The 9,892-nt window shown below is 40.8% G+C and overlaps 1 pseudogene; it reads right to left on the bottom strand.

Moving 5' to 3' along the window:
• Nucleotides 1-3,666: 3,666 nt before the first annotated feature.
• On the bottom strand, nucleotides 3,667-9,072 carry LOC138267227 (platelet-activating factor acetylhydrolase IB subunit alpha2 pseudogene; annotated as a pseudogene).
• Between the last annotated feature and the right edge of the window lie 820 nt (nucleotides 9,073-9,892).

The following is a 9,892-nucleotide window of genomic DNA, read 5'->3' as shown; positions in this document are numbered from 1 at the left end:
TTCATTAAGGCAGGGTTTACTTGAATCTCAGAGGTTACTTCAAGGTGGGGTGCCTCCTTAGAGAGAAAATTACTGTTTCCATATGGACAAACAATTTACTTCATAAATATACTCCACATTCTGCTGCGCTGCATTTGATAAACTAGCTGTGGTTTTCTCACCTTTGCTTCTCATGGAAAATTTCATACTAACAATTGCCCCTTTCTGCCCCACAGACAACCCTTTGTCTTCTAAACTGAGCATCAGCATCCTTTGCAGGGCGCTGAATGAGTTCCAAGAGACTACAATAGCCACGTTGCATTTGGTCATGTGACTGTGGCAGACTACTAAGACTGGAGCCTGATTTAGATGTTGACGGAAATAGTACATTGTAGCAACTGAGTATTTACAGGAACCGCTGGGTCGGTGGACGGATTTCCCTCATCATGGCAGGAATAAAGTAGTCTGCCATAGCTGTGGTACCAGGACGGTCCACCAACATTTGAATAAGGCTCCTAGGGACCAAAACACAGATGGAAGCAAGGGAGTCATGTCCAAGCTGAATGAGTGAAACATCGCTATGTAGAGAGACGCTATTGGATATTCGTCTCATTAGCATGAATATTTAGAGTCATGGATCGAGGTGGAGTAGAACCAACATCCTTTTTACATATAAAGAAACAGCAGTGGTTAATGCCTAACATTCAGACATCTATACAGAAAGTAATATCTAATTAATAGATCCAAAGAGTCCTAGATTGGTGCTGAACCTGGTAATAATACCCAACCACCAAGGGTATTAGATGCACTAGATCAGAGAAAGAACAAAAGAACTTCCTTTGAACTGCGCTAGAAAGGTAATTTTCAGAACAAAATACCAGGGCACTCCTGAAAGCAGTCCGAATAGTACAGTCCAAAGTGAAAAGAAAAGTCAGGCTTGCAAAACAGGTCGTTTTCCCAAATATTTGTACTTTAATTCCTTGTCTCAATAAAATATATATGAATTATCCAGAATACAGTATTCTGGATAATTCATATATATTTTATTGAGACAAGGAATTAAAGTCCACATATTTGTGAAAACAGCCTTTTTACATGTTTTATCAATTCAAATCAATAAATCCTATCTTTTGATTAATAGTTGAACCACATAAAACCCAGTAACACCAAATGTATACATACCAGAAACAACTGGCGTAAATAATACTACAGATTTAAACAATATTAGCCAGGTTGCACTCTCAGCGTCTTCTTTGATCTCAAGGAGGATGTCAGGAAACTACTGACTGTGACTGCACAAGTAGCAAGTACTAGCAAAGCCAGCTGGTCTTGATAAGATGAAGCATTCTTTTATTGAAAGCATTTGCCGGAAAAATAAAAAGAAGAAAGAAATAGAAATCGTGCTGTTGCTTACCCTGACGGCCATATACTTACTTAAAATACTTTCAAACCGAAAAACAAGTACCCATTGCATGTAATGCTAACAGAACAGCATGGGAGTCAGGGGTAATTAGGACAGGAATAGAAACAACAAAGCAAAGTACAATTTTTATTTGCAAATTGAAAAGGTATTAGTGGCTTGGAATTACTGTAACCTGAAAGCATAGTTTAAACTTACATGGATCACTGAAAAAAAAAAAAAAAAACATATAGAGTGGAAGAAAAAAAACATTGGCAAAGGAAAATATTGTCCGACATGTAATCAGTTAAAATGCTGCCACACACAGTGCAAAAGAGCTAAATATGAATCGGGATGACCCATTGCCACATGCCGTGTGTTGTAAGTTGTGATAGATGGAAGCAACATCTGAGTGACAGCTGAACAAACCAATAGCCGAAGAGGACCTATTAATGTGTATATATGTCGTTTTTATTTCAAATTATGATTTTTTTCATTATATGAATTTGCCAAGATGGTAAATGTTGTCTCTAGGTCAGACTTAAAATGGGAGATTTGATTACTCTCTGACTAGAAAGGCCTTTATCCATGGGAAAATAAAATTGGGGGAAGATAATTCCCTCTAGGGAATCCATAACATTTATAATTCAAAGAAAATATACAGGTCCATACAGAAGTAATCACATGCACATGGAAGTATATTCACATATGGGGCTACCCCACTAAAAATCCTAGTCAGATCTTGTCAGGAGTTTCCAATCTTAAGTATTATTTACTTAAACCAGTATGGCATTAGCTATATTAAGTGAAAAACAGCTCCTTAATCATAGAGTCAATATCTCATTAGTTTCGTTTTCTAGGTTCCTGTAAAAATTTGACCTATGTCCTTCTGTCAGTCACTGTCGTCCCATCAGCGAATGCAATTATTTATGGATTGCCGGGCTGTATAGCTTCCTTGATGGAAATATAGATATCAAGATTGCGGCCAAAGAGTGGGCTCACATCGGTACAGAGGCCATTGTCTGGTGATTTGACCAAATAAATTGCTGGAGAATAAAATGGGACTAATTTAATTCTGCCTTCCTGAGGTTTAAGGAAAATCTCCTGGTCTAACCAAGTAGTTGATGGCCAAACATATTCTGCTCCACTTGGAGGGTGGAGAGTGTCACAAACCCCAAATATCAGAGCCATAAATGCTGACGGGTATACTGGTTGCTTTACATATATTAATAATAGAGCCCATGTTCTCATACCCATCAATACGAGCAATATTAAAGTTACCACCGTTCAGGAAGAACAATTTAAACCTGAATCAAGCTGCTCCTCCAAATGAGAACATGAACAAACTTTCTGCAGGGCTCTTGATAGCCGAATGTTGATATTTCCTTTGATTGAGCTGGGGCCTCAGCCCTCATTACCTTTGATTTGCTGAGGTCCGTTTATTTAATTCTGAATTATCCATTACTGTCACATGGCTGATGCCAGATGCTCCAATCTATTTGCAGTCTGTGAAATAAATAGTGCATCATCAGCGTTGAGCAAGACCGGTGGTGCTTTGTGTCTATTTGTGGTGGATCACTTTGGTTCCTCACTAGCTCTTCAATGAGTTTGATTCATTCTGGAAAGACAGAGTTAAATACCAAACTCCTTACAGACGAAAATATTTTTGGTGTATGAAGTCATTCCGTTCCTTATTCGCTTCTATTGACAAAACCTTTTGATAAAGCAACATTCTACGGAAATTAAACTAAACATTTCACTACATTATTATATTTTGGGATAACTATGCTTACGACAGAGTTGAAGTTTAACATCTTTTATTCAATTAATTGTCTCATCTCATTTGCATAATTGAACGTTTATATCTCTCATTTCCGACCTAGGGCAGGGTAAAGGAAAGAAAGAAAAATGCCTTTGTCAGTGAATTTAGCAAAATTCATGTGGATATGGAAGCTCACTGCTCACATTTGAGTCTAAAACACAGTTTTTTGTTAATGACCTACACATGGATTGTATATGTTATTTTAATTACTTTTCATTTAGTTTAAACTTTCCCGTACGAGGAAGGCAAAAAAGGAAACCGGATGTTGGAAAGGAACTGTATAAGAGCATAAGAGGAAGAAAAGAGAGACAATGGCAGCGTGAGAGGAGACCGAAGGATGACACAAGGCATACTTGCAAGGTATTGAGAGCAAACTGATGTACAACGTATAACCATGTAACAGAACCAATAAATCTGCTAAATATCCAAACGTAAGACAGTCCTCAGAAGAAGACTTGAAGGAGTTTTATGGCATATTTACAGCGAATGAGAACAACCCAGAAATACAGGGTGTAAGCCCACAGACATAGAGAGAAGGGAGGTGGAACACTAGTGGGTCAAGGATGAGTACTGTTTTCTCCAGCAGGTGCATGGATATCTCTGGAATTGGGTTGCTTGCTTTGGTGTAGCTCTTGGGCATCAGGTGCAGGAAGTCCAGTAAGTCATGGCAGGGGACCGTCCTGTTTCAGTGCACAAAGCCCACATCCAGATTCAAAGGCGGCATGTTAGGGAGCCTGGGGAGAGACGCTTTAAGTAGCTGGTTCCCCTTGACAAGCTTTAACTTCAGTAGGATGGGCTTGCACCTTGAAGAAGCAGACACATTTCAATGAGCTTAGCTTGAAGCTGTAACCAGTGAATGAGCTTCACAATCACATCAACATCAATATGAAACCCCTTTACCGTGATGGTGATCTTGTTTGTTCCAGCCCTGACAACAGTGACTTTAGGTTTGATGTTCTCAAGATCCACATTTTCAGCCTCCAAAACAAGTGCCTTCTCTTTCCTCCATGACACCGGAATACACAGCATTGAGGGAAGCGCAAAGCTCCTTCCTGAGCTCATGCTGCTGAAGCTCTTGTACCAAAAAAAATCACCCACAAATAACACTGCGGGCTCCTTGTCTTTGCAGTGCAGGACAATGCACAGGTTCTTAGACCGCCATCACCCATCCCCTGAAATCATGTCAAAAGGTTATATTATTGCAGTGCCGTTTGTGTCCCTCTAGTTCATTTTATCCCTGACAGACTACTCACCAGTTCAGCCTAATATCTGGTGTAGATCTTTGTTAGTGTAGTACAAACCAGCTCTGGAGGCATCCCACGTGTATCCCTCTGAGTGATCGGGGCGATGGCTGTTGTGTACTAGTAGTAGTGTAGAAGTAATATGTTCCCACTCCTGATGTCTATAAAAGGAAGATAGTAGTGGTTGTAGATGTAGTTGCTTTCTTTGTGTTGAATTACTATATCCAAAAAGGTCTCTTCGTCTTTGTTGTGATGATGACTGATGGAAGCATTAATGATGTGAGTGAATTCGTTCACCACAGTTTTGGCAACTTTTAGATTTGTTCATGTAAGGATCTCACTTTAAAAACCGTTTTTATTTTTAGTTTGTACTCTACTGTGCTTTGTCCTATAGATATACAAGGACACCTTGCCTTAAAGACTTGAAACATTGACATTAATGCAGAAATGTATCCTCAGTTTCAAACACATAGGAAGCCGTTAGTACTGCCCATTCATTGTCTCTCAGATTCAGCCTGGACCACATGCTTTTCTCTCTTGCATTTTCTCACCTGCTAATTTTTTAGTGTGCACTTTTCATAAGCACTACATAGACCCAAACAAATGTTTGTAAAGATGACTGTTAGTCATACACCTGAACCTAATTACTTTTTGTTACTTCTTCAAGGGTCATGTCTTTGTACATCATTAACCAAACCAGAAACATCGGACAAAATTACATTGTATTACAAAACAGTTTCCTGCTAATGAATCATTGGAAACCACTCTTTTCTATTTATCGACTGTACCCAAGTGCCTCCAGAAACAGTGGGTGATCGCCGTTTCAATTTTAATAGAGTGCATGAGGCATCTTTTGAGCTAATGCTATGATCTAATGCACTTTTTCTTCAGTAAGGGCCTTTAGTGTAATTGTTAGTCAGATCCAAGGAAATCTAAGGGCCTGATTTAGAGTGTGACAGACAGGCATTTACCCCATCAAGGAAATTGAGAAAAGTACTCAGTCATCCCGAGGGAGTACCCAGCCCAACACATTTTGAGATGTTTGCCAGCTCAGTAGACACCTTTTGCATTTACAGGAACGGCCATCACAGGGCGCCCTGTAAATGCCCTGAATGTTTGTAGGCTGGCTCTGTCAATTTGAAGGAGCCCTGCGGCAAACATTCATTATTTTTATATTAAAAAAGAAAGTCACAATGTGGGATATTCTTTTTGAAAATAAAAAGAAAATACCCTCTCACCATGGGAGTCATTTTACATGTTTCTCTGTCCCTTACCCCGAGTTTTTACCTAGTGATGATGGTCATGGAAAAATTGTAATTTGTCCGCCAACTCTAAATAAAGCAGGCAGTGGTCAGGTTTCCTTTGTGGTCAAGTGGCAGCAGCAATGGCAGGACTTGTCCATTTGGGTCCAGGCAGAAACGGAAGTGGAAAATAGAAAAAAAGGTAGGTTTTTATCTAATTTCCCTCCCAGTCCGCCAACTCAGGTGTGGAGGTATCTCCCCCACAGTTGCCTTGGTGGGAAGGCACATCATAATTGTCTCGGAGAGAAGTGGCTGGAGTCCATCCACCAGCCATTATTTCCAATAGCGCGGTTGACCCAGATGTAAAGCTCTGGCACAGTCTGCGGGACTCAGGTGGTCTTTCGTCTATGGTCCCGCCAACTTCTAAATAGAGCGGGCAGATTATCTGACAGAAAACCAAAAGAGGAACCGATTCCACCAAGATCTAAGTCAGTCTCTGAATGCCTTCATGCCTCCTAACACATCAGCTGACATCTAATGATCTTACAAATAAACATAAGCACTCAAATTGTGTCTGGCTGCAGTAAGACATTGCTTTAAATAAAGGTGCCTTAACAGTATATGATGTTGCACAATGTTTCCTTTATGTGAAATTAGGAATCTTATCATAGGTATGAGACTAGTTGACACGGAGATGGAAATTGAATTTCTTTGTAGTTTTTGGTATCAAAGCATGGTTCTTCGTCTTTGAAGGAGGCATGCAATTTTGAATACCAAGTCAATTTATAAAACACATTTTTACCTCAAACACTGACACCAAGACCCATGGCATGGTAGTTGATTTTTTTTGCAGCAGATGCCATCTGCATGTGGTAAATATATTTTGATAAAATAAAACACATTGCTCATCACATGATGAGAAGATGATTGTGGTAGGAGTTTCTTGGTTACATGTACAGTTTGGCAGTGATAATCAGCATTGAAATCTACAAGAGAAACTGGTTCCTGGCTTTGACCTTCACATGTACAATCAAGGTGGGCTCACCTAATTGTTGAGTTCACTGAGAAAGGTTACAGTTCAGGTATGTTCAATCAAAAAAGGGACCCCCTGCAGAAATAATAGAAATGGGGTATGTAAAACCAAATAATAAAGAAAATACCCCATCTTACTATACAATATCATCCAATAATCATTTTAATGCTCAGGAAAGTAATTCTTTGAATAACATTTTATTGAATACTTTGTTTCAATATATATTACATTAAATCCCAAAGTTTGCAAATAGTTTTTTTCTTCTTTTTATGTCTCTTCACTTTCCGCAATTCTACAACATTTCATAGCATATAGAATAGTACTCTGTAGGTTTCACCACAAACATATATAAAAGACATACCTTACCTACACACTCAATCACTCCACAACAGGCACTTTCCATATCATTAAAACAAACAATTGTTCTTTCATTTCTTCAAAAAAGAGCCCATATAACATGTCAGACAATTGTAGTTCATAAACATGATTAATATATATTCTCTTTACACAGAATTTTCCTTCCCTGAAATACAGTAATTTCAATGTATAGTCCATTTTGAAAACGTAACTTGTGTGGCTCTGCCCCTTTACTTTCACCTCCAGGGTCGGCCATCGCAAAAGTGTAAAAAAAAAAAATACTGTCATTATCTATTTTTTTATATAAAATGTTCACACACCTCTTGCTGTTGTGGTCGTGCCCCGTGATGACTGTTGATGCAAGTGACACAGATCCATTGCTGTTGGACTTTTTATTTTTGCTTATGCAGGGTCATCCCCAATCTTTTTGCCTCCTGCCTCCTATTTTTTCTGACCTGTTGCTGTTGCCTTTTGAACTTTGAGCACTTTACCACTGCTAACCAGTGCTAAAGTGCATATGCTCTCTTTGTAAATTGTATGGTTGATTGGTTTATCCATGATTGGCATATTTGATTTACTAGTAAGTCCCTAGTAGAGTGCACTAGAGGTGCCAGGGCCTGTAAATTCAATGCTACTAGTGGGCCTGCAGCACTGGTTGTGCCACCCACATAAGTAGCTCTGTAATCATGTCTCAGACCTGCCACTGCAGTGTCTGTGTGTCCAATTTAACCGTAAATTCGACTTGGCAAGCCTAAACCTTCCCTTTTCCCATATGTCAAGACACCCTTAAGGTAGGCCCTAGGTAGCCCCAAGGGAAGGGTACACTGTATGGTTAAGGTAGGACATATAGTAATGCGTTTTATATGTCCTTACAGTGAAATATTGTTAAGTTCATTTTTCACTGTTGTAAGGCCTGTCCCTCTCATAGATTAACATGGGGACTACCTTTGAAGATGATTAAAGTGTAGATTCCCTTTGGGAGCAGAGGGACATGTGGAGTTTGTGGTCTCTGAGCTCACAATTTAAAAGTACATCTTTTAGGAAAGTTGATTTTAAGATTGTGTGTTTGAAAATGCCACTTTTAGAAAGTGAGCATTTTCTTGCTTATACAATTTCTGTGACTCTGCCTGTTTGTGGATTCCCTGTCTGGGTCAGTTTGACAGTTGGGCTGGTTGCACCTCACACTAGACAGTGACACAAAGGGAGCTGGGGTGTAGCCTGGATATCCTGATGAGCCATCTGCGCTAGGAGGGAGGGGAGGAGTGGTCACTTACACCTGAAAGGGCTGTGCCTGTCCTCACACAATGCAGTCTCCAACCCCCTGGTGAGTGTCTGTGGTCTGGCCTGGGCAAGGCAGGATTTCACATTCAAAGGAGACTTTACTTTGAGGAAGGCCTACTTCAAAGGAGAAAATGGGTATAAGAAGGACATCCAAAACCACAGACTTTAGATCACTTCTGGACATCAAGAGGAGCATCTGCCTGGAGAAGAGCTGAGGAGGAGGGCTGCCCTGCCTGTGACTGTGTTTTATGGAGCTATCCTGCAGTTGATACTTCTGCATGTGCAAGGGGACAAAGACTGGACTTTGTGGTAAATTCCTGCTTGAGAAGGACTCTCCAAGGAGGACTGAGCTTGCTTGCTCCCTGTTATGAAGTCTCAGGGCCATCAAAGACTTACCTTACCAGCACCTTGGCTCTCTGCTGAGACTCCTGCCCTGACAGTCCCTGGGCCCTTGAAAGGAAAAGCTCAAGGAAATCGACTTCAGACGACTCTGGACCGATGCCGCTGCTGAATCCGGTGACTCCGCCTGCAACCGACTCTGTGATCTTCACTGGAATGCGACGACCTTCGAGGGCCTGACACCGCTGCAGCCCCGGCGAAGTCCACGACTCCATAGAAGTTGCCGCACCACGCCGTGACTGACACCGCTCAAAGTGCGCGGATTCAATGTTTCGCATGGACGCCACGATCACCGACTTCGCGCATCGGCTTGTTTCCATTCTTAACCAAGGTACTGTACCTGGGGGTCTCCGTGACTCCGTGGCTGGTGCCGCTAGTGTAGGAGTATTGGGAACAACTCCGACACGATTCTGTGTTAACACCTCATTGAAGCATTTTGTTTCTAAGCTCTATTTTTTAAGTTAATCTTTAGAAATTCATAACTTGACTTGTGCATGTCGGATTTTTGTGGTTTTGGTCTTGTTTTGTGTTGTCATTTTGTAGTGTTTTCATTAGGTTACTGTGTGTGCTGGTACAAATACTTTACACCTAGCACTCTGAAGTTAAGCATACTGCTCTGCCAAGCTACCAAGGGGGTAAGCAGGGGTTAGCTGAGGGTGATTCTCTTTTACCCTGACTAGAGTGAGGGTCCTTGCTTGAACAGGGGGTAACCTGACTGTCAACCAAAGACCCCATTTATAACAACTGCATTGCCTAATGCTGCCTGTGGGCGGTCCTGCTGAGTCTACAGTATTTACTGGGCTGAGGAGCTCACTGCCCTGAGGCCTGTGAATTAATCCACTTGGCAAAAACAAGGACTAGTCTCCACCCTCCTATGATTTGGGGCAAATGAATTATGCTTCTATGTTTTCAATTTCTTTAATGAATTAATTTAATGAATGAATTACTACGGCCAACCTTCACCTGCGGTGCAGATGGCCATTTGCTTTTGTTAGAGTCCCAACAATGTGTGATCCTGGGCAAATCATTTGAGCAGCATCTGTCTTTTACTTCTTTAAAATAACAGTCATACGGGCAGAGGTTTATCTTTTGCGGCTTTGTGCCGTTTTTGTTGCTATCTGAGAGGCTGGACAATATCAC

Source organism: Pleurodeles waltl, chromosome 12, assembly GCF_031143425.1.
Source record: "Pleurodeles waltl isolate 20211129_DDA chromosome 12, aPleWal1.hap1.20221129, whole genome shotgun sequence".
NCBI classification, from domain to species: Eukaryota; Metazoa; Chordata; class Amphibia; order Caudata; family Salamandridae; genus Pleurodeles; species Pleurodeles waltl.
The sequence above is the reverse complement of the archived record's forward strand: the minus strand, read 5'-3'. Positions and strand labels throughout refer to the sequence as shown.